The sequence below is a fragment of the Pongo abelii genome, chromosome 7 (genome assembly GCF_028885655.2).
Source record: "Pongo abelii isolate AG06213 chromosome 7, NHGRI_mPonAbe1-v2.0_pri, whole genome shotgun sequence".
NCBI classification, from domain to species: Eukaryota; Metazoa; Chordata; class Mammalia; order Primates; family Hominidae; genus Pongo; species Pongo abelii.
In genome coordinates this window covers 117,476,055-117,500,985 of record NC_071992.2, presented here as the reverse complement: position 1 = coordinate 117,500,985, position 24,931 = coordinate 117,476,055, and the positions used below count along the sequence as shown (strand labels likewise).

The window sequence follows — 24,931 nt, the reverse complement described above, 5'->3', positions numbered from 1 at the left end:
GTGATGAGGATTAGAGAAGAGCAAGATAAATAATATAGGGAAGCCAAACATCTGCTCTTCAATCACCACCACACAACACTTTAAATCCTTATCTGCCTTCAGCCTTTCCTGTCTCTGTTGGTAAAAACTCTACCCTTATAGTTGCAATACTTGAAGTCATACTTGATTCCTCATTTTCTTACATCCACTTCATTAGAAAATCCCATTGGTTCTACTTTCAAAATATATCCAGACTCTGGCCACTTCTCACTACCTCCACAGCTAGCACCCTGGTCCAAGCCACCATCATCTTGCACTTGGATTATTGCACTGTCTCTGTGGTAGCCAGCCTCCCATATGGCCCTCATTGATCCTTGACTCCTAGAATTCACACCCTTGTGAGTCCTCTCCCACACTGGACCAGGGTTGGTCTATATGACCAACAGCACATAGCAGAAGTGATAGTATATTACTACAGAGTTAGATAATAAAACTCTGCAGCTTACATCTTTGTAAGTCTCTCCCCTACTCCCACCCCATCCCCTTGCGCTAGCAAACTACCATATCACGGCATATTTTGGCAAGGAACTGAAGCCTTGACAAACAGCCAGTGAGGAACTGAGGGCTTCCCACAACCAGGTGAGTGAGCCTAGTAGACTCTCCTGTCTGAGTCAAGTCTTGAATCAATTATGAACCCAGATGACAACTTGACTGCCACCTTATGAAACCCTGAGCCGGAAACTCACAGCTAAGCTGCTCCCAGATTCCTCAGAAAGTGCATGAGATCATGAATGTATGCTAGTTTAGCTGCTAAGTTTTGAGACAGTATGTTACACAGGAATAGAAAATGAATACGGTTTCCTAATAGGTTTCCCTGCTTTTATGATTACCCCCTCCCTCCTTTCCAGTCTATTCTCAACAAAACAGCATCTAGAGAAATCCCATTGAAATGAAATCACATCATGCCCTCTCATGCTCAATTCTGTAATGACTCCCCTTTTCCTTTAGAATAGAAGTGATGGTTGTTACAATGACCTACCAGGTCCCCCAGGATCATGGGTCCCTTACTTCTACAGTCTATTCTCCCCATACTCTCCTTCTCACTCATTCTCATCTTGCTGCACTGGTCCCACCTTAAGGCCTTGACTTCAGCTGTTTCATCTTCCCAGAATGTTCTTCCCCCAAATACCTAAGGCTAGCTCTCTCATCTCCTTTAAGCTTTTGTCCAAATCTTACCTTAATGAGACTTAACCTGACTACCCTATTTAATGCAGCAACCTGCCTCCACCCATGCTGGAATTTCCAATTCCTTTAAAACTTTCTACCTCCCTTATCCAGCTCTCAACTCTTTTTTTTTTTCCATAACAGCCATCACCTCCTTAAACACAATGTAACTTACTTTTTTATTATAGTCAATGTTCCTTGTCTGTCTACCTCCACTAGAACCTAAGCTCCACAGGCTGGGGTTGTTTTGTTCATGAATGTATCACAAGCACCTTGAACAGTGCCTGCAACATACTTGGTAGTCAATTAACATCTGTTGAATGAATGAATAAAAGCTCCATTGCCATTGAGGAATTGAAGTAAAAGTTGTGGCTTAAAATATTAATAAGAGAATGAGAGGAGATGCATTCTTCAGGTTTTCATAAAATCAATTCACAGCATATTTGTAAAGTTGATTTTGAGCTATAAAGTGCTCTGCAAATGTAAGTTGCCTTGATTTTAGGAAGCATAATTATAAATTTAATTTAATAAGCATCAATCCAATTTGAACTATCTTTCTCCTCCCTCTTAATTCTCCCCTTCGAATTTAAAAAAAAAGTGGAGATTCATTCTTCTATTCTTCTTAAATGTGAGCTAGGAAACCAAGGATATTTACATTTAGACCTGAAGCAACTGGAGGGGAAGGCTAAACTTCAATCAGCAAAGGCCTGATATTAAGAATTCCTTTCATCTACCTGTTGTCCATCATTCCCAACACTGACTTCACTGACTTGACTTAGGGGCAAAAAAAAATTTCTACCCACTACCCTTTCCTTAAGAAGAAGTAGTGAAACATTTATATAATTTCCAGGATTTCATGCTATGTACTCTCTCAACTGCCCTCTCCCCCACCTCTTTCTCTTTCTCTCTCTCTCTCTCTCACACACACACACACACGCACACAAGCATAGCCTTTATCTTGAGAGCACATGAATTCTACTCTCTTTTTTTTTTTTTTGAGATGGAGTCTCGCTCTGTCCCCCAGGCTGGAGTGCAGTGGCATGATCTCGGCTCACTGCAACCTCCACCTCCCAGGTTCAAGCAATTCTCCTGCCTCAGCGCCCACCCCCCCCCTCCCCCCCCCCGCCGCTCCCCGAGTTGCTGGGATTGCAGGTGCATGCCACCAGGCCCAGCTAATTTTTGTATTTTTAGTAGAGACAGGGTTTCACCATGTTGGTCAGGCTAGTCTTGAACTCCTGACCTCGTGATCCGCCCACCTTGGCCTCCCAAAGTGCTGGGATTACAGGCAGGAGCCACTGCGCCCAGCTGAATTCTACTGTCTAAATAGTTTATATTCTGAGTCTTGAGCACTTGAGATTGGTCTCATTTTCTTGTAGCTGATTCACTACAGCTGATTACTGACTTAGGTAATCACTTCATCTCCCTAGCAAAAAAATGACCATATTCAGACTAAAAATGAAAGAGCAAAGGTTCAAAATGTGATAATTACTTTTTTCTTTTGGAATATTGGCCTTTTTCCTATTAACAGAATAAGACTTTCAAATGGAAATTAATGAACCAATTTTCCTACGCAGGGTTAATGTCACAATTTAAATGCCAAAAATGATTGTTTGACTGCTAGTTGCTTTCAGCAATATCCCTCTTTTTAGTGCTTGCTAGAGGCAAATCACAAGAGATAACAGATACTTTCCATGTTAGAAGTGAAATGAATCCATAAGCCCAGGATGATATTGATAGCTTCACGTTAAAGATGGCTATGCTCAGGAAAGAGAAGATTCGATTAATTCAGTGAAAATATTATAATGCCCTCCACCACATAAAGTCCATAGTTTTTAAAAACAATAAACTGTAAAACAAAATTTATGTCCATTGAAATTAAGATGGTTTCATTTTAGATACTGATTGCAAAATATACTGATCTACTGCTTGAAGCATGGTCTCTCTCTCTCTCTCCCCCGCCCCTCTCGGGAGCCCCAGCTTTGTAGTGCCCTAAGCACACTCTTACTTCACCTATTAAGTAAAAGGATTAGAAATAAAACTAAAGAGCTACAGGAAAGGTAACCCACTGAGCTCTATAAACAATGAGAAGGATATCACAATAGAAAGTGAAAGGAAGAGGACAAGAAAAGAATTTAAAAAATGGAGAGAATTTGTAGAGATGGCAACTTATGAAATGACTAAAATTGGTTAGTGTGTGTGTGGGGGGTGTGTGTGTGTGTGTAAATCAAAATCTAAAATGTTAACAATGATTATAGGTGAATTTTTATTTTCTCCTTTCTACTTTTTGACTTTTCAAGTAATCTTCAATAATAACATCATACTACTTATTGAGCATCCACTATATGCCAGCTAATGTTCTAAGCCCCTCACATGGGTTTAACTCATGTATTCCTTATGTTAATAATAAACTTAGAGTCAGATATGGATATCATGCCCTTCATACAGATGAGTAAATTGAGAATAGAGTGTTAAGTAACTTGCCCAGGTTCAGGTAGCAGTCAGCATTTGATTAGCATTGCATCCAAGTGCCTGAGTTCTCCGTTTTTTTTTTTTGTTTTTTTTTTTGAGATAGGGTCTTGCTCTGTCCTCCAGCCTAGAAGGCTAGAAGGCTAGAAGGCTAGAGGAGTGCCGTGGTACAATCATGGCTCACTGCAACCTGAAACTCCCAGGCTCAAGTGATTCTCCCACCTCAGCCTCCAGAGTGGTCCATCATGCCTGACTAATTTTTTTATTTTTGTAGAGACAAGGTCTCCCTACATTGCCCAGGCTGGTCTTGGACTTCTGAGCTCAAGTGATCTGCCTGCTTCAGCATCCCGAAGTGCTGGGATTACAGGTGTGAGCCACCACGCACAACCTCGGAGCCTGAGTTCTTATGCATCCTTCCCTATTTCCTACTCTTGACCATGCTCTATTTTCACAATTAGAAAAAAGTTAGTGGAAAAGGGAAAACTCATAAACAGACAGGATACAAAAGACCAATATAACAGGGGATGATATCCAAATTCAGAGTAATAGAGAAATTATGCAAAAGGGGAGTTTGTAAGCTCCCTGAAGAAAGACAACAAGTTTACATTATTTGTAGAATTCCAAGGTCCTGGAACATTCTAGAGAGTATCTATCAGGCAGGAAGGCAGGCAACACATATTTATTGAATGAATTGAATGGGGTGATGGGTAGCAAGTCCTAATTTATCTTTAGTATAATACAACTAGAGGTCATCTATTTTTAAATGTCCTGCAGAAAAATGATAGCAAATGATTCATGTAACAGAAATATAGATTAAAGAATTGGGAAATAAGGGAACTATTATATTTAAGAGCAAACAAAAATATGATTTTTAAAGGAAAGAATTATGTTATAACCAAATTAGCTTTGAAAATTAAAAAGAGAGTTTTTCTGAGGAAATTTACAGCAGTTGAATCTCTAGCAGTAAGAGAGAAAGCACAAAAGCACTTTACAAGCCTGCAGGACCGATTTCCATTTAAACACCATTTCATGGGTTTATCTCTAATGTTTACAGCCAATATGGAAAAGAAATGTTAATACAATTCTAGGAGATAGAAAGCAGAAGAGACTGGAATAAAGGAGAAGCCAGAGTTGAGAAGGCTGCACTCCACCTTTGGTGCAGGAAGGGTTAATGTGTGCTTGAGGACTGTTTTTCTCTCTGAGCTTGGAAACCTCAAGTCTTCAATGCCTATGGCCAAGCCAGTTCCTGTACAGTGTGCCCAATGGAACTAACTATAACATTAGTTGGCTTCTTAAATACAGAGGAGTCCGCCTTTGGGGTTCCTAGGGCCAGAGAGAGAAATAACATGGTAAAATACCTAGAGTAACTTCAAACTGCCACAAAGGAAACAGACAAAAAACATGAGCTTAAAGCAACAGGAAAGTCCTTTCATGTGTCTAACCCCCAGCTTGCCCTGCTGGGCCTCACTTATATATATACAAAGCACCCTCCAGGCATCCTCAGAGCCTGTGGCTAGAGCTTCCATCAAGAGAGCAGCCCCCTGCCAGGGCTGAAAGGTCTTCAGTCTAACTCTACACTTTTAATATGAGAACTAAGAATTTATGGAAATTTAAGGAAACCTTACATGAGTAAAAGAGAAGCCCCAAGATGGGCAAAAAAGGTTATTTATGAGGAAAATAATTAATGCTAGATACAGAAAATAATGTTAAAAGAAAGATACTTGAGAGGCAGTGGGTAGGGGCCTACTGGAGTGAGGGGTAACAAGATGGCAACCAAGACGGTGGTGCACCATAAGTGGAAGATTGCTGAACTAAAGCAAGAATGTCTTGCCTGTGGTTTGGAGACCAAGGAAATGAAACAAGATGCCATCAAAAGGCTCCAGGCATTTTTTTTTTTTTTGAGAGGGAGTCTCACTCTGTTGCCCAGGCTGGAGTGCAGTGGTTCAATCTTGGCTCACCACAACCTCCGCCTCCCGGGTTCAAGCGATTATCCTGCCTCAGTCTCCCGAGTAGCTGGGACTACAAGTGCGTGCCACCATGCCAGGCTAATTTTTGCATTTTTAGTAGAGATGGGGTTTCACTATGTTGGCCAGGCTGGTCTCGAACTCCTGACCTCATGATCTGCCCGCCTTGGCCTCCCAAAGTGCTGGCTCCAGGCATATCTTTCAGGGCATGCTGAAGAGGCAAATGAAGAAGTACTGGGAGATGAAACAGAGAAAGAAGAAACAAAGCCCCATAGAAATCCCTGTCAAAGAGGAAGAACTCCCTGAAAAAACTGTTGATGTGGAAGCAGAGAAGAAAGTGGTAAAAATTACATCTGAAATACCACAGGCGGAGAGAACGCAGAAGAGGGCTGAACGAGTCCATGTACCTGTGAGCCTGTAAAGTAAGAAAACTGCCCAGGCAGCTAGGTTTGGGACTTCTTCAATTTCAACAAAAGGTCTGCCATCTAACAACAAACCTATCATGAACCTGGATAAGCTAAAGGAAAGAGCTCAAAGATTTGGTTTGAATGGCTCTTCAATCTCCATAAAGTCTGAAGATGGTGAGAAACTGAAAAGGAGGAAGGAGCGATTTGGAATTATCACCGGTTCAGCTGGAACCGGAAGGAACACAGAGGATACAGAGGCAAAGAATAGGAAAAGAGCCGCATGCTGTGGGATTGCCTGCTGAAAAGTTCATGCTGCTTTCTGTTCTCCAGTGGTTTCCATTTCTCTGATTCTTCTCGGTCACAAATATACCTAAATATACAGTCACGTACCTACCTCCTACCTTGCAATGAGGGCACATGTACCCCAGCTACATCTGGGAACTCCAGCAGCAGTTTGACTTATTGATGTTCCAACTTAAAGCTGTTGTGTTTTTGTTTTTGATTTTTTGCTTGTTAGTTAAAAAAAAAAAAATCTGAAAAGAGATGGGGGTAAAAAGAAGCTACTGCACCTACAACACAAGCACAGGCTACTAGAAAACAAGAACCACAAAACAAGTTACATGATTTTTAAAATAAAAATAAAAGTTTGTATGAGGACTGAATAGGAGAGACAGCACAAAATGAATTAATAAACTGAGCGATCAAAGCATTGTCCAGTTTTTAAACAAACAAAAAATCATAAGACAAAGTTAAAAGGTATGCAGGATTATTACAGGTATAAAGTTCGATTTAACAAGAGTTACAGAAGAAAGCAATGAAGAGGATGAAAGGGAAGAAACGAATACACAAAAGAAGACTAGAATAGAATAGAATAGAATAGAATAGAATAGAATAGAATAGAATAGAATAATAATGTCTTACAGCTGAAAAAAAACTTGAGAACTGGAAAAGCACCAAGGTGTTGGAAAGAATAATGAAAAAGTGGCACTTCTATTCATATCCTGGTGAACTTTTTGGGTTGAAGATTAAATTTAAAAATGCTTCAAATACTGGGAAAAAACTTAAGCAACATTGAACAGAACAGAACAAGAAACGCCAGCCAATAAACTTTCACCCACATCACTAAATGCTGCTAGACAAGAGAAATGGGATTTGAACATGAAACTTTAAACAGAGCAAAAGATCAATTAGGTGTGATGGCAAAATAAAATACCTGTTTAGTCGTGAAAAGATTAAAAAACGATTCCACTCATATACCCCTTTTGAAAAATTTGTCCCTTCAGCCAAAGTAAAGAAAGTTATGCATGGATAAGGAAGAAAATTGATACAGCCATCAGAGAATATCAAATAAGTCAGTAAAATATTAATTGTAACTGATTTCTGATCACGGAAATGAAATGTATGCCACTAAGAAAGAATTCTTAAAGATAATACCAAACTAAAATGAAACACCTGAAAGGTGATAGGAGAAGAGTTGTTTAAAAGATGTATTGGGCCCAGCACAGTGGCTCATAGCTGTAATTCCAGTGCTTTGGGAGGCCAAGGTGGGACGATTGCTTGAGGCCAGAAGTTTGAGGCCAGCCTAGGCAACATAGCAAGACTCTGTCTCTACAAAAAAATTTTTTATGTAATAATGAGATAAAATAAAAAGTATGTTGATTTTGCTTTGTACATAAGAAGAGTAATAGATAATGGTTAACTCCTAATATTTATAGAAAAGATAAGTTTATGCTTATTAAAAGTTCAAGGGTAACAATTACTAGGATAAAGATAGGATATAGAAATTAAAGAGCAACAATTTCCATAGTATGGTGTGCAGACACCTACAGAAATCCCGTAGATACTTTCAAAGGTCTATGAGTTTAAAACAATTTCCCTAATAATACTGAGATATATGTGCCTCATTCCCTCTGTTGACATTTGTAGTAATGGTATAAAACTAATGTTGGGCAAAAGTTCAGGCTTCTGACATGAATGAAGACAGCGGCATTAAACTATACTTGAGGTGTTATATTTTTATCGTCACATACTCACAATAAAAACAAAACAAGCAAACCAACAAGCAAATATGTGCTAGTTTCACTTGACAATGTCCTTCATGAAGCAGTATAGAATATTAATTTTATTAATCTCAAACTTTGGATACCAACCTTTTTAATATTCTGTGTGACAAAGCAGGAAGTATGTGTAAAGCACTTTGACTGCATACAAAAATACAGCAATTGCCTCAAGGAAAAGCACTTGTGGGATGCTTTGAGTAGGAGTTGAAACTAGCTGCTTTTTTCAAGGGATTCCATTTTTACCTGAAAGAATGACATATTGACAAACTACGTGTTCAGACTTGAGTGTTTGGCTGATGTCTTCTCAAAAATAAACCAAGTGAGAGTCTATCACTTCACAGAAAACAACTGACAGTATTTGTTGCCAATGGTAAAATTTGATCTTTCAAGCAAAAAAAAATTTAAAAAAAGAAAATTTTTGGAAACTTGCATCGACCACTACTGATAACTTTCTAGTACTTTATTTTCTAATGAGGTTAATGGATATAATTTTTTGCTAATGTATCATGAAGCACATTAACATTTGGAAAATCCAAATAACTCAGTCAACCAATATTTCCAAATGCCAATGCGTGATGTTATAGAATCACACACAAGTATAAGGTCTATTCAAAGTGCAAGACAAGCCTACAGATTTTAATCTAACAGAGAAAGTTCAGTGTATGATTTCAGTTTCCACATTGCAATTAACCTTTAAAAACTACCACTTTTGAATTTTGGTGAGGTATCAAAGAATATCTAGTTATATGAAAATATATTTTCCTTTTCCAACTATTGGTGTGAAGCAGGATTCTCTAACCAAAATAACATTTTGTAATAAATTGAATGAAGAGGCAGATGTGAGAATCCAGCAGTCATCTGCTAAGCCAGGCATTAAAGAAAGTTGCAAAAATGTAAAATAACACTATTCTTCTCATTAAATTCATATGTTTTGAAAATTTTAGTTTAGGTTTTATTTTTCTGAAACAGAGTCTTGCTCTCTTGCCCAGCTGGAGTGCAGGGGCATGATCTCAGCTCACTATAACCTCCACCTCCTGGGTTCAAGCCATTCTGCCTCAGCCTCCCGAGTAGCTGGGACTACAGACATGCGCCACCATACCCAGCTAATTTTTGGTAATTTTTGTAGAGATGGGGTTTTACCATGTTGGCCAGGCTGGTCTCAAACTCCTGACCTCAAGTGATCCACCTGCCTCGGCCTCCCAAAGTGCTGGGATTACAGGCATGAGCCACCACACCTGACCAGTTATGTTTCATTTCAAAAATGTTATTTCAAGCTGGGTGTGGTGGTACACACCTGGAATCCCAGCTACTTGGGAGGCTGAGGTGTGAAGATTGCTTGAGTCCAGGAATTCAAGACCAGCCTGGGCAATATATCAAGATCTCATCTCAAAAAGAAAAAAAAAAAAGGTTAAAAAGCATAATAATAAAATAAAACATTATGTTAATGTGCTTTATAACTATCATATGGTTTACAATTATTATTTTAATTGAGCCATAAATAAGTATTTTTTAAAATTTACTATCTTTAATTTTTCATATGATATATATCAATAGATATAACCCACACAAATACAAGCTCTTCTGGGACTTCAATAATTTAAGAGTATTAAAGGAATTCTGAGAACAAAAATTTGAGAAGGAATGCTCTAGAAAATAACCAGAGAAAAATAATGAAAAAAGATATATTAGCCAGGCGCGGTGGCTCACGCCTGTAATTCCAGCACTTTGGGAGGCCAAGGCGGGCAGATCACCTGAGGTCAGGAATTCGAGACCAGCCTGACCAACATGGTAAAACCCTGTCTCTACTAAAAATACAAAAATTAGCTGGGCCTGGTGGCTGGTGTCTGTAATCCCAGCTACTCAGGAGGCTGAGGCAGGAGAACCGCTTGAACCTGGGAGGTGGAGGTTGCGGTGAGCCAAGATCGTGCCATTGCACTCCAGCCTGGGCAACAAGAGCAAAACTCCATCTCAAAAATAAAGATATATTGATCAATGCAACAAAAATAAACAAAAATAAAAATAACGATATGGCATAGAAAAAAGACTCTATATATCAGCAATTGTAATATGTGAAAATGGGTTAACCCTACCTTTAAAAGATAAATACTTTCAAATTGGATTTTTTTTAAAAGCCGGTATTATTTTTTAAGTACCCATGATACATAAGAAAACTGACCTAATATCAGGCCACCAAGCAAGACTCTACCCATTTCAAAGAACTCTTATAATACAAACCAAATTCTCTGACCACAACATACTTAAATTTTAAACCAACAGCAAAGAAGATGAAATTTAAAGACTATATGTTTTGAAATTATAACAGTTTTCTAAATATTCACAGGTCAAAGAACAGCTCTTAAAGGAAGCTTTTTTTAAAATTAGAACTCCATGATAAAATACTATATGTTGTGGGATATAGATAAAGCAGCACTTAGAGGCAAATTTCATATTTTAATTGCTTATGTCAGATGGGAATAAAGGCTAAAAAGTTAAAGAGCTAAGCATACAACGTGTTAGAAAAAAATAAAAGAATTAACCTGAAGAACTTAAAAGATGGATGTAATAAAGATAAAACAAATTAACAAAGTAAAAACTTGACAGAAAGGACAATTTAAGATGAAAATTGGTTCTTTGAAATGGCAAAGAAAACTAACAAACTGGCAAAGATAATCAAATATTAGAAAAGAAAAGGAAGACAATTTTAGATGTGACAATTCTCTTTTGAAAAAAGACAATTTTGTGAATCCCTTTATGCTAATACTTGAAAACAGACAGAATGGGAACATTTCTGGAAAAATATAAACAATCCAAAGTGATTCAATTATTTGGAAAGAGAAAAACAGTAATTTTTCAGTGCAGAAACCTGGCAGCTACTACCTTAACCAAGTGATGAAGATACACCCTGAAAGAGGCACATCTTGAAGAGAAAACATCAGACAAACCCAAATGGTGGGGCATTCTATTAAGCACCTGATGATTGATGATTATGGTAGCAACTGCGTTAAACCAATAAGTATGTGAGTCAAAACAAATAAGGTTATGAACCAGAAGAAAACAAAACAAGCAACTTTTGGAGGTGGGACTGTGAGTGATTTGTCTTTATTTAGTAGTTTTAAATATATATATAGCTTATGCAACTGAATATAAATGGAAAAGAAGGCTGGGCCAGTGGCTCACACTTGTAATTCTAACACTTTGAGAGGCTGAGGTGGGAGGATCGTTTGAGCCCAGGAATTCAAGACCAACCAGACAACATGGCAAAAACCCATCTTTACAAATAATAATTTAAAAAATTAGCCATACATGGTGGTGCATGCTTGTAGTCCCAGCTACTTGGGAGGCTGAGGTGGGAGGATCACTTGAGGCCTGGAGATTGAGGCTGCAGTGAGCCGTGATTGTGCCACCACACTCTAGCCTGGGTGACACAGTGAGACCCCCACCCCCCTTAAAAAAAAATTTCAGGGAATATAAAAGTACTGGACTGAAGAAACAAGCTGAGATGGGTGGTGGTGGGCAACTAATAATTTTGGGTATTTTCTCTCCATAGCATCCAACATTCTTGATTTCCTTTCCTCTGCTTCACACATAAAAGCATAGTCACAGTCATCTTTATGCAGTTCCCCTCTCCAAGGAATGAGGTTTTTATTGTACACCTTTCTCTCTTCACCTGTATGGAAAAAAAAAAATCCCCTTTCATTCCTTGTAAGAATAATAGATTTTGGCTGGGTGCAGTGGCTTAAGTCTGTAATCCCAGCACTTTGGGAGGCTGAGGTGGGTGGATCACTTGAGGCCAGGAGTTTGAGACCAGCCTGGGCAATGTGGTGAAACCTATCTCTACTAAAAATAAAAAAAAAATTAGCAGGGCATGGTGGCGGGTGCCTGTAATCCCAGCTACTCAGGAGGCTGAGACACGAGAATCACTTGAACCGGGGAGGCGGAGGTTTCAGTGAGCAGAAATCGCACCACTGCACTCCAGCCTGGGTGACAGAGCGAGATTCCATCTAAAAAAAAAAAAAAAGAAACAAAGAATAATAGATTTCTACTTTGTGGTCCCAATCAGTCTATGACCAGAAGGCCTATTTAGAAGAGAAATTAAAGTTAAAAAAAAAAGCAAGTTATATTTCATGCAACTTCAATTCCAAAACAACTCAGATATAGATGTTTTATATATATATATATATATATATACATATAAACATACTTATATTTGTAAGGCTTGGCAATGGCCTGAGGTACTCGTTTTTGTGTTTATGAATAGACCTGTAGCACACAAGTGCTGCAAAGAAATCTTCATGATCATCCACTCCAAACTTCTCATTTTCCAAACAGGAAAACTGAAGTCCAGTGAGGTTATACCATTTCCCTGGGATTACACAGTTATTTTTGTTAACACTGAAATAATTCAAGGACAAATTGCTGGAGGACATAGATCCACAGGGGATTGGTTCCAGGCCCACAGATGCTCAAGTGTCTTATATAAAATGGCCTGGTATTTTAGGTATATAACCCATGCACATTCTATTATATACTTTAGATCACCTCTAGATTACTTATAATACCTAATACAATGTAAATGCTAGGAAAATAGTTGTTATATTGTTTTCATTTGTATTATTTTTTATTGTTATTATTGTTATTGTTTTTTTTCTGACTGTCTTTGAAATACGGTTGGTTAGACCCACAGTTTTGGAATCTTGGATATGAAGAACTAACTGCGTACTGTTGATTAATCATTAGTGCTTTGCCAGGAAGGGGAACATCACACACTGGGGCCATGTACCCTAAAACTTAAAGTATAATAAAAATATATATTTAAAAAATCGTTAGTGTTTTGCAAACATATAAGCACTCTTCCATGAGGACAAAACCAAAGTTATAAACAGCTTCCTGCCAAAGTTTTCTTCCTCCATTCACACCCCTGCCCTAAATTTCCCACTCAGTTCATTGAACAAATCTTTATTGAGCTCCTGCTGTACTACAGGCTCTGAGCTAGGTGCAGGGGGCAGTGTTGACCAAGCCAGATACAGTCTCTCCTATTAAGGAGCATTTCATCTATGAATTAATTAGTTCAAGTAAGCTTATTACCACAGCGTTCTCTAAAAGCTAACAAAAAATTACATTTTGAGAACTTTTTTTTTATAATCGGCCCTAATCCCTAAGTATATAAGTCCAAGTAAAAAGATGTAATAAAAAATCATATCATGAAAGTTATGTCTTGTTAAATAATGGAAACACTGCTACTTAAAAACCATGAAAGTTAAGATCACATTCATTCGACAGGTCTTAACTGAGCACCTACTGTGAGCTGGTAGTGCTTTGAGCACTGGGATACGGCGATGAAAAAGACAGACCCAGTCTCTGCCCTGGTGAAGCTCTGACAGAAGAACATACAATTGCAGATGTGACAAGTGTTAATGAAGAAAAGTACAGGGTGCTACAAGAGAAAATATCATGGGGACCATGTGGTAGCCGGGAGCACCTCACAACACCTCTAACCACAGAAAGCATCATGGGCCAAGGCTCCTGTTGCCCGTCGCTGAAATCTATCACCACGTTTGTGTGGAGACCACACTTAGCCATGGGCTGCTTCCAGCCAGAGATCATGTGTGGTAGGACTACCAAAGCGGTGCATTCTTGGGGAACAGGGACTCGTCTGATGGCTGGCTCTGACTCAAAAACCCTCACCCCCACCCCATGGCACTGCTGCATCTTCTTTAGACTGCACAGCAGTCCTGGGAGTTTCTGCTCAACATTCCCTCCCTCTCTCCTTCACTCCAGGTCAGACTCACATTGTTGTCTGACAGCTCCCCAACTTTGCCAGCTCCTTCCTTATTTTTTTCTTACAGGTGGTTCCCCTAATACAAGTATTGCATGTGTAATCCTATCTTAGATTATTCATCACGAAGAACTCAGACTGATGGAGGATCTAATTTAGATTGAGATGGGGCTGCTTAGGATGGGGTTACTGTGAAACTATTCAAACACAAATTGAGACTTGCAGAAGGAGGACGGAATTTCTCAAGGAAAAGAGGAAGCAATGTCATTATAGGAACAGCATGTGCAAGGTCCCTGAGGCAGGTTGGAACTTCTCCCAATCGAAGGACTAAATGAAGGGCAGTATAACTGGACCATAATGTTTCAAGAAGGAAGAGGGCAGTGTCTGATGAAACTTAAGAGATAAGCAGAGGCCAGATTATGCCAGGATTTGTAATTCACTTTTAGGATTTTACATTTTGTATGCTTAGTGCACAGGGTACTTATGTGAGGTCTTTAGGAAGGGAACATCTTGATCAAACTCTTTTCTGTTCAATCCATACAGAGGGTGATCTTTTAAAAACACAAGATGTTCTCTTGTGACCTTTAAAAGATCACCCTGTCTGCTGCGTGGGATTGAACAGAAAAGCGGTTGTAGGAGACCAACAAGGCAGTTACTGAAATGGACCAGGAAGGATAAACTAAGGATTACTTTCTCAATAATGAGAAAAATTATCTTTATAAGGTCTTCCTTAAGATTCTGTAGCTCTTTTCTTTATTTCAAGGCAGTCAATATTTTCTGCCATTTTCTTTATTCAGATACCATCTTAAATTTTAAATCTTTGTGCAAGTGGGTATTATGTCTCACTCAATTTGTAACCTCACATACTACGTGAATCAGTCTATAATCTCCTCCAAAGTTGTGTAACAGAGATACTCTATGGTAAAAATGTCAGACTCCACCTCTGTCTTTAAAGATAAGAGAATAGATTAGAAACTTACAAGTGTTCCACAAGAAAGTTATTGGAATTCTGTATAAAATCCATACAAAATATGTTGCTTACACAAGATGTCCCTTCTAGAAAAGGAGATAGGGCAAACAAATTGACTTTATGATAAGTTTGATCTAAAATTAAAATGCTGGAAATAATAAAAGCCAATTAAACTTTGGTTTGCCTGATTAAAATTTAGGTGGGCTTCTAAGGGAACTATTAGGAAAATAAGAACTAATTATTTGTTTTTCAATAATTAGACAATAATTATAAGCACTCAAGTCCTCTAGTCCTGGATCTGTGCATGAATTTTAAAATATTCTCAATTTTAAATTGATTATTAGCAGTGAATAGAGGAGGGAGAAAGCCTTTTATCTGTATATGCATATGTTACATGAATATACATACACATACACATATATCTTCATATATACGTACATATGTGTGTTTGCAATACACTTAGGGTTAGGGTGGGATGTGTGTGATGTGGATGAAGGTCATTTGTATGTTAGCTTATTTAAATTAAACCTTTACTTGAGACGATTTAAATAAATCCCAGACAATTTTTTTTAGTTGTTTCATATGCAACCATACAAAAAAAAAAAAGCTGGGCATGGTGTCACACCTGTAATCCCAGCTTCTCTGGGATGAGGCAGGAGGATTGCTTAAACCCAGGAGTCTGAGGCTGCAGTGAGCTATGATCACACCACTGGACTCCAGCCTGGGTAACAGAGCGAGACCCTTTAAAAAAAAAATCAAGTAATAAGTGATGAATATTTAATCTGACCTTGGATTTGGGAATAGCTATGTAAACATAAAAACAGTGGAAGAATCAATGAAGGGCCAAGTATAGTGACTCACACCTGTAATTCCAGCACTTTTGGGAAGCCAAGGCGGGAGGATTACTTGAGGTCAGGAGTTCAAGACCAGCCTAGGCGACATAGCAAGACCCTGTCTCTTAAAATTATTAAAAAAAAAAAAATCAATGAAGAAAAAGTGATAACTTTGACTACAAAACTTGAAACACCTAAAAATGAGTAGAGATTTCAGATGAAAGGCATTAGAGTAGGGCTGCATTACAAACCCACTCTCCCACAAAACCTAATAAAAATGGACAGAAATTGTGTATGTGTGTATGTGTGTGTGCAGACATCTCAAAAATTTGTCAACTGCACAGCCCCATGCCATACATTCCAATAGATGAGGCCAGTGGGGGAAATCGGAGATTTTCGTACCAATGTGCCTCACAAACAGCAGCACAGGAGACAGAAGTTAAATCAACAAATTACGTAGAGTGCTTGCTAATATCCTCCCAATATGGACAGAAGCCCAAAGGAGTAGACAACGCCTTAGAAAACTCTTTGAGATGTCATTATGTCCACTTTCAGACTTTAGCAGAGATGGAAAGAACTTGGGGGTCTTTCTAGTATGGGAGAAAAGAGAAGCAGCACAGAACGATCTCATACATACAGACCTAACTCATTGACTAGGAGTGAATCGTTCTGTTGAAGGGACATTGATCAGTGCATAGAAAGAAAACATGTGGCATGAGTGATGAGCAGGGAGGCAATGGCAAAAATAGCTGAAGACCAGGCACCTGCAGAATGGTTGTATTATATTCTTGTAACCAAACACACCAGGAGAAGTCAAGTGGAGTTCCTACAAGTGAGGAGGTGATCCTGTATGGGTACCACTCCTGGTACCCTGGAAATGGCTGCCCTTCCCTATACTAGGGATTTTATTTATTTTTTCCTTTCTTTGAGACAGGGTCTCACTCTGCTGCCCAGGCCAGAGTGCAGTGGCACAATCACAGCTCACTGCAGCCTCGATCTCCAGGCCTCAAGTGATTCTCCTACCTCAGCCTCCCAAGTAGCTGGGATTACAGGTGCAAGCAGTACCACGCCTGGCTAATTTTTTGCATTTTTTGTAGAAATGGGTTTTCACCATGTTGACCAGGCTGGATTAATGATTTTCTAATAGAGAAAGTCACAAGGAGGTAGATGATATGATTATTAGAGGCAGGGAAGTATGTGATATGGGGGAAGATTCACAGAAGAATTTAGGAAAAGGCTGCTATACTGTGGATGAAGTCTCAGATCAGGAGGGTGAGCCGTGTTACAGTAGGGAAGAGTGTGTGGAGCCTGAAAGCTCTAGAACTTCTAGAACCCTGCAGTTACATGGGCTGTCCTGCTGGCCATGTGATGTAGTGGGAATAAGCGAGGTGCTGGTGAGCCCGAGTTGCCTGTCTCTTCTATCTGGTGTCACTGCTGCATGAAAATGTGGAGTTCTCTCTCCCAGGTTCACTCATATCAAGCAAGTGCTAGCCAAGCAATCCTGTTAGAAAGTCAGGTAGGGTTGCAAGAAGCATAAAGCCTTAAAGCTTTCTAGGAACTATAGCTGCTTAATTACAACGTTTGTGATGCTTGCATCAAATGACTGCAAATGGACATGAAAGTCTGAAGAAAAAACAAAGGTCAGTGTTGTACTTTTTATATTGTCTGATGCTCTATGAAAGCCTCATCTTGTCTACATTGTCTCTGAGGAAAGTGAGAATTTTTTTAACTACACAGACTCCCCAACAACTGTTAGAATATTGCCCAAGGAAAGTGTCTTGCAGAGCTGAATCAAATACAAAATGCAGCCTGATTTTGTTAGCAGAAAGAGTCCACTAGACTGACAGCACAGCCCTTTGCGCTGGTGGCCATTAGAGGCTTGCTTAATGTTATTGTGGCAGCTGCCTGGACACTTTCCCTGCACTCTTTGTTGTCCCGGGGGTACTGGTCCATCCAGAGGTTAGGCTGAGTGGAAGGAGGCGTCCATGAATCATCTCCAGCAGAGAATAGGAACTTAGCAAAACTGAAAACAAAATGGGAGATAAATGCAGTAAGACCCTTTGAAGGAAGGAAAACTGGGAAGGGGGCAGGGAGAAGACTGCTGAAAGCCCCGGATGAAGTTTCGTAAGAGTTTTCCACTGTGAGTTATTGACATGGCTCCAGTATCCCCAGCTTCCCTTTACTTTCAGCCCTAGTGACTAGGAGACATGAGGGTGGAAGGGGGAGATGTGAAGAGCCAAAGCAACGGTCCTCAATTGAAGCAGAGGCCCCAGGACTCCATGATCAAGCAGAGGACTGACCTAAAACCCAAAGGCATCCCATCACAGGAACAGGATGATGCTGTCCTGCAGATACGGAGTGAACTTGATCCAGAACATTCAACCAAGGTATGCGAGTTTTCCACCCTGCCACACCATCAAATGCCCAGGCTTTTCACTGGCCTTAAAAGTCCATGCAAGCAGGTTTCAGATGGTGGCAATAAGTGAAGAAACAATTGATTCATGCAAGTGGGTTGTGGCAGAGCCAAACCTTTATCTTCATGGTTGGAAGTGAATAGATAATATGTAAAATGATAGATCAAGAAATAGCAGTACTTATTTCTGAGACATATGGAAGTAAACAAGAAGTAACAGGTCCGGGTGTGGTGGCTCATGTTTGTAATCCCAGCACTTTGGGAGGCCAAGAGAAGAGGATCACCTGAGCTCATGAGTTTGAGACCAGCCAGAGCAACATAGTAAGACTCAGTCTTTACAAATTAGCTGGGCATGGTGGCAGGTGCCTGTAGTCCCAGCTACTTGGGAAGCTGAGGTGGGAGTGTCCCTTGAGCCTGGGAGATCCAGGTTGCAATGAGCCATAATCACACCATTGCACTCCATCCAGCCTGGGCCACAGAGGGAGACCCTGTCTCAAAAAAAAAAAAAAAAAAAAAAAAGGAAAAGAAGTAAAAAGAAATCCAGTACAGTTGCTGGAGATCAGAATCAGAAAGAAGAGTAGGGGAAACTGCTATTTTTTACAGGTTGTTTTAAGTATTATTTGATATTTTGAACTAAATACACTTCTTTGATAAAAATTAAAATTATATTTTAAGAAAATACTATGTGGGTCATTTGCAACATGTCTGCAGCCCAGAGGCAGTCTGTGGTTGCCAGTTGTCAACCACTAAACCATCAGGTTTCTGGAGGGAGGCAGTAGGCAAATGGGCACTGGACCTCCTGAGAAGCAGGAGACCAAAACCCCATTTGGTCCCTTTTCAGGAAACAGGCAGTGAAGCGTGAGGTTAAATTCATAGACCACAGAGTCAGACCACAGGGTTCAAGTTCCATCTCTGCTGCCTGTCAGCCCTGTGACCTCTGACAAGCTACTGAGCCAACCTGCGCTCCCATTTTCTCATCAACCCTCACAGATGTGATTCGAGAATTGAGTTATCCATGGACAGTGCTTAGAGGGGCGCCTATGACACACTACGTACGGTAACTATGTAAGAGCTTGATATTAACATTATTGTAAAGTGCAATATTCTTAAGCTGTCTTTGGTAGACTACAGTGGCCCCGACACCAGTCAGCTGGCAAAAGACAGGAGGAGTTTGTAATGGGAAACTCACTAGAGAGGAAGGGGAGAGGAAGATCAAGCTTACCTCTTAGGTGCAATCCCCAGGTTTTCCTGGACACCCTATCTCCTTGATCCTGGAAATTACCCCCCATCCAACCTCTGCACTGTGGGCATGCCTCACGGGAGAAAAGCTTCCATGTGAAAACACTTAAGCTGACTCTCATTGAAACATGAAAATGCAGTGCTCAGCATGCAACAAGTCTTGGTTTTCAACAGACTCTGAAGGGTGGAAAGAGCAGAAATGGCAGGAGAGACATAGGCTTCCTGGTCCCATTTTACATTTTCTTTTTCCTCACTATATTGTAACAAGGACAGAATCTGTGACTTAAGTAAACCTCTAGTTCCTGAACTTGTCAACAATGAGACAGGACTCTGGGAAGAAGGACATTCTCAGGCTGGAAGAGGGGAAGAGGATGGTAAACTGCTGAATGTAAGCGTCATAAGACATTTTTTAAATTTGTAAGAAAAGCTGATGAAGTAGGAAAAGTGATGGCCACACCCCAACCTCATATATAATATTAATGTGTGTGTGTGTGTGTGTGTGTGTGTGTGTGTGTGTATGTGTGCAGAGAGACAGCGAGAGAGAAAGAGAGAGGGAGTTGAGTCTATTCTCTCTTTCCTACTGCAAGACCTCATTGCAGTGATCCCTATAAGGAGGGACGGAGGGGAGGGAGGGAGGAAGGAAGGAAGGAAGGAGAATGAAGGGGGGGAAAGGAAGGGAGGAAGGGGTAAAGGAAGGAAAGAAGAAAAGGAAAGGAAAGAAAGGGAAAGAAAGGAAAGGAAAGGGAGAAGAAAAAAGGAGAAGAAGAAAGAACAAGGAGGAAGAGAAGAAAGGGGGAAGGACAGAGAGTAGAGGAGGAAGGAGAAGAGGAGGAGAGAGAAAAGTGAGCATGGAAGTGGAACTTAAAGGTTGAGACTTTCTCCCTCAAACACAGACAGCCCCATCCTAACATTCGTCTGCCTAAACATCTCTAAAAATAAGTCACTACCTGAAAAAGCTCTTCATTCCACTGGCAGAAAGCTCAAGTTGTTAGGAAACTTTCACTTTGTGGCAGCCACTAGCAGACACCTTGCAGCACTCCAGCTGCTGGGAGAGTAGCTGTCCATGGGCCCGGCTGCAGCCAGGCCTCCCACAGGCTGCTCCCAGCCAGAGGCTGTACTGGCCCAGATTCCATGACAGATGCAGGACTCCTCTGATGGCACAAAATAAAGGACTCCTAGGGCTTTGAGGAAGTTTTCTTAGACTGCTGGGTCTCTCCAGCCCTTGGGCTGGGCTTGCCTCAGAGTCTGGGGGCTCTCCTTCCCTTGCTTAGCTCCCCCACTCCATTCCCTCACAGGTGCATTCCGTTAGTAAGATCCTCGCATGTTTAACCTCATCATGGTGTCTGCTTCTTGGAGCATCTGGACTAACACATACATAAACTGAGACAAAATCTCTTTGTTTTCACCTATTGGTCCCAGTTCTATCCACAGGAATCACTGTATAAGTCTAATGTACTGTGGCTCCAGTTTTTCTAGCCACGTTTTCATAAAAGCACTGAACTGTCCTCTGTGTGTGCACATATGGGTATGAGCATGTAAATGTATGTGTATGTGTGTAAGAGTGGGGCTGGGGTAAAGAGAATGGCAGGAGAGGTAAAATCTGATGAAGAAAGGGTGAGAAGACAGACCCAGTGAGATAAGGGAGACCTGAAGCTGATGACTTCCTGTAAAACATAAATGCTAAAACTTCGCCTTAGTGTGAAAGCCTCAGTAGATACACAAAGGGAGCATAGAAGACATTGAAAGGTTAGTCAAGGACTTTCATGGGCCCAGCAACCTTCAAGGAATAGATAATTCCAACATTGTTTGAATTGTTGCAGTGCATAATAAAGCATGGAAAGTTTCCCAGCTCATTAAAATCAGCTGGTATAACACAGATATCAAAATGCACAATGGCCAGGTGTGATAGCTCACGTGTGTAATCCCAGCACCTTGGGAGGCCAAGGTGGGAAGATCGCCTGAGGTCAGGAGTTCGAGACCAGCCTGGCCAACATGGTGAAACCCCTGTCTTTACTAAAAGTACAAAAATTAGCCGGGCGTGGTGGTGGGCGCCTGTAATCCCAGCTACTAGGGAGGCTGAGACAGGAGAATCATTTGAATCCAGGAGGTGGAGGCTGCAGTGAGCTGAGATCGAGCCAATGCACTCCAGCCTAGGCGACAAGAGCAAAACTCCATCTCAAAAAAAAAAAAAAAAAAGCACAACGATAGCATGCACCCACATACACAGAGACACATACACACACCCAGGAAAGAGGAGACCCGTGTCAGTTACAATAACAACAATGAGGACAAACATTTACTGAGTGTTTACCATGTCTCACAGACTGTTCTAAGGGTTATATACCTCACCGTAATGCTGGGAGGCAAGATCTCTCACTATTATTCCCTTTTTATAGATGAGAAACTAAGAGAAATTAAGTAATTTACCCAAGGCCACAACCCCAGCAAGTAGTGGGATTGTGATGAATACAGACATAAAATCCTCAGAAAAATATTGATGAACTGAATCTATTATTTAAACAACTACTACAACAACAACATCACCCTGTAAGGCTTATCCCAGGAATGCAAAACTACTCAAAAAAAAATTAGGAAATTTATTGATTGATATCACTATATCAAGAAAACAAAGGAAAAAACCCAATATAAAAATTATTAACAGCTGCAATAAACTGAATGTTTGTACACCCCTAAAATTCATATGTTGAAATACCATCCCTAATGTGATGGCATTTAGAGGTGGAGAGGCCAGGAAACTAGCCAGCTAAGAAGAGGGACTTCACCAGAGCCCCTCCATGCTGGCACCCGGATCTCAGACCTTTAGCCTACGAAACGGTGAGACATCAGTTTCTGTTGTTTATAAGCCACCCAGTACTTTGCTATAGCAGTCTGATTGCACTAAGGCAATAGCCAAGAAACGAACGGCACCATTATGCTGAACAGTGAAATACTGAAAGCATCCTCTGCCAATCCCGACCAGCGTAATAAAAGAGAAAGATTTAAGAAATCAAAACACAGCCTGGGCAACATGGTGAAACCCCATCCCTACTAAAAATACAAAAATTAGTCAGGCATCGTGGTGCACACCTGTAATCCCAGCTACTCGGGTGGCTGAGGCCAGAGAATTGCTCGAACCCGGGAGGCGGAGGTTGCGGTGAGCTGAGATCGTGCCACTGCACTTGGGCCTGGGTGACAAAGTGACACTGTGTCTCAAAATGTAAATAAAATAAAATAAAACATATTTAATAAGTAAAGATACCTCTTAAAATAGTACCAAAAATATAACGTACTTTTGGATAAACTTTTAAAAGTAAATATAATAAAAGTGCAAGTTCTAATGAAGAAAATGTTTTAATGATACTGAGGAACATCAAAGATGATTTAAATAAATAGAGCAAAACATATTTGTTTTTATAGGAATGCATGATGTTAATAAGATATTAACTCTACACTAAAGTTATTCATAAAGTTTAATGAATCCCTTCCCTTCTCCTCACTCTCAAATCAGGTTTTCTTAAGAACTACAGAAGCTGATTCCAGTTTGCATTAAAAAAAAAAAAGCCAAAATAACCAGAGAGATTTTTTTAAAGTAGACTAATTAGATGGCACAACATTTCCAGATATTAAAACATTGCATAAACTTAAATAAATAGTTGCTTCATAGGCATAAATAGATCAATGTAACACACTGAAGAGTTAAAAAATAGTCTTAAATACACAAAGGAATTTAATCTATAATAAAGGCTGGATTTCAGACAAGTGAGGGAAATATTATGTATTGCTTAATAAATGGCATTGGCACAATAGTTTGGCCATCTAGAAAAACAGTTATGTAAAAACCTCACCTCATTTCTTCATTGAATAAATTCCAGGTGGATCAAAGCTTTTAGTGGAAATGTGAAACCATAAAAGAATAAAATAAATAGAATGATAGAATAAAATTTAGGAGAAATTTGCGTGGGGGAAAAGTTGTCTGTATTTAATTTTAGAGCAGAGAAAGCCTTCTTAAGCAAGGCATACAACCTAGAAGCCATTAAAAAAAAAAAACAAGATGAGGCCGGGCACAGTAGCTCATGCCTATAATCCCAGTACTATGGAAGGCCAAGGCAACAGGCAGATCCCAAGGTCAGGAGTTCAAGACCAGCCTGGCCAACATGGCAAAACCCCATCTCTATTAAAAATACAAAAATTAGCCAGGTGTGGTGGCACACGCCTGTAGTCCCAGCTACTCAGGAGCCTGAGGCATCGCTTGAGGAATCACTTGAACCCAGGAGATGGAGGTTGAAAAAGACTGATAAGATGCACTGCTGGGATGGTAGGCAGCAGTAAGCATATTTGACAATTATTGATTGGATTATAAATTAAAGTAGCATTTTTGGAGAGCAATCTATCGAAGGCTTCAATATGCTTAGCCTTTGCCCTAAAGGTTCCGCTTCTATGAATTTGTCCTTTAGTCACTTGTATATTCTTTCTATGAAATATCATGCAACCCTGTTCTCACTCATAGATGGGAATTGAACAATGAGAACACATGGACACAGGAAGGGGAACATCACACTCTGGGGACTGTTGTGGGGTGGGGGGACGGGGGAGGGATAGCATTAGGAGATATACCTAATGCTAAATGATGAGTTAATGGGTGCAGCACACCAGCATGGCACATGTATAAATATGTAACTAACCTGCACATTGTGCACATGTACCCTAAAACTTAAAGTATAATAATAATAAAAAAAGAAAAAAAAAAGAAATATCATGCAACCCAAAAAATGAGGTGACTGTATTATTGATATGGAACTATCAAAATCATAAAACAACATGTATAAAATTATTTTTGTAAATAATAAGACAAGTGAAAAAAAATTTTCTTTTTTTGAGATGGAGTCTTGCTCTGTTGCCCAGGCTGGAGTCCAGTGGCACGATCTCCACTCACTGCAACCTCCACCTCCCAGGTTCAAGCGATTCTCTTGCCTCAGCCTCCTGAGTGGCTGGGATTACAGGCACACACCACTATGCCTGGCTAATTTTTTTGTATTTTTAGTACAGACGGGGTTTTGCCATGTTGGCCAGGCAGGCTGGCCTCAAACTCCTGGCCTCAAGTAATCCACCCGCCTCAGCCTCCCAAAGTAGTGGGATTACAGTTGTAAGCCATCACGCTCAGCCGACAAGTGAAAAATTTTAAAACTCTCAAATGCATGTGCATTTATGTGTGGTACAATGCCTGGAAAAACATCTGGAAGAATATCCACAGAAATTGTTAAAGTTCTATTGAAAGTGGTAGGAGAGAAATATAAAAGGCAAGTGTATCTTTTTTCTCACTAAATTGATAGTTATTGTGTAATAACATATATTTTTTAATATTTGTAAATTTTAAGCTAGGAAATTCTACTTGTAGAAATTCATTCCAGGAAACGATTTAAAAATCTTTTTTGTTTGCTCACTGGCCCTTAATTCAGGAATATAAAAATCTTGAAAGATTTTATGCCTAAGGATTTTTATAGAATTATGACTTTATAATAGTGAAAATTCTAGCAACAACCTACATGTAACCTAAATGTAAGTTGATGATAAATCCACAGTATATAATGCTCTACTAACAT

General features: G+C 39.9%; 1 protein-coding gene, 1 long non-coding RNA gene and 1 pseudogene across 4 annotated transcripts in view; 2 read left to right on the top strand and 1 right to left on the bottom strand.

Annotated features, from left to right (window-relative positions):
* Window positions 1-24,931, bottom strand: part of GRHL2 (grainyhead like transcription factor 2) — a 176,513-nt gene that overhangs the window by 133,638 nt on the left and 17,944 nt on the right. The window lies entirely within an intron of this gene.
* On the top strand, window positions 5,436-6,342 carry LOC103891372 (SAP domain-containing ribonucleoprotein-like; annotated as a pseudogene).
* LOC129047497 (uncharacterized) lies at window positions 17,050-19,190 on the top strand. Its single transcript, XR_008509214.1, has 3 exons — window positions 17,050-17,319; window positions 17,869-18,066; window positions 18,934-19,190. It is a non-coding gene; the product is annotated as an uncharacterized LOC129047497 (long non-coding RNA).